Source organism: Corvus brachyrhynchos, unplaced genomic scaffold, assembly GCF_000691975.1.
Source record: "Corvus brachyrhynchos isolate BGI_N302 unplaced genomic scaffold, ASM69197v1 scaffold122, whole genome shotgun sequence".
Classification (NCBI taxonomy): domain Eukaryota; kingdom Metazoa; phylum Chordata; class Aves; order Passeriformes; family Corvidae; genus Corvus; species Corvus brachyrhynchos.
In genome coordinates, this window is record NW_008236778.1 from 1,219,711 (window position 1) to 1,220,677 (window position 967).

Genomic DNA, 967 nt, shown 5'->3' on the forward strand with positions numbered 1-967 from the left:
TGGGATGGGGGCTCTGGGGGTTGGGATGGGGATTCAGGGGTGTGGAATGGGGGGTGCAGGGGGCGGGATAAGTGTGTGGGTTTGTGTAGGGTGCAAGGTGCAGGGCATAGGGTGCAGACACTGGGCTGCCAAGTCCCAGGCAGAAGGGTTGTTGCAGGTTGTGCAGGTTGTGCTGAGGTGAGGCCAGGGGAGGGAGGTTGTGGGGTGCACAGGGATCAAAATCCCACTGCAGCAGCAGCTGCTCTGCCCCAGAACAAGGATCTCTTGCTCCAGTTGCAATTCCAACACTCTCACCGTGCTCCTTGCCACCTCCAGCCTTGGGGCCTGCAAGCTGACAGTGCCTGCTCTTGTCTCACTTGGTTGGATTTCCCAAACTTGATCATGAGCCTGTAGGGAGGTTCCTGGGCTCCTGCTGGCAATATTGATCTTTGACGATCAACACTTCCTCTGGCTCTCTGATGCCCCAGGACACATCTTCGCACCTTGCCCCACACACAGCCCCATGCCATGGGCAGTTTGCTCTTCTCTGAGGCCCAGAAAGCATTTTTCTCCACTAGCTGCCTGCAGGCCAGGGAAAATGCTGCATTTCAGGCTCTTTCTCAGAATTTCTAACATTTTCTCCATTGCTGTGCTGGGAACCTCCTGACCGAGATGAGCAGGAGCTTCTGCTGGGCAAGATGGACAGGGAGAAACCAGAGGCATACAGGGAGCAGCAGCTGGGCTAGGAATAGATCATGGGGGGCTGCCAAGGCAGCAGTGAATTCCCAGCCACCCACGGGATATCAAGGACACTAATTACAAGAGCTTGGAAGAGCAGCTCATTCCCAGAAGCCGAACATGTCCTACTGGCCAAGGACCAGTAGCAATGGGCACATGCCTACCTGAAGGCAACAGGGATGCCCGTGTTCGGTCCCCTGCTACCAGCACATCTGCAGCACAGGCAGCTCATTTTGCAGTACTCCTGCTG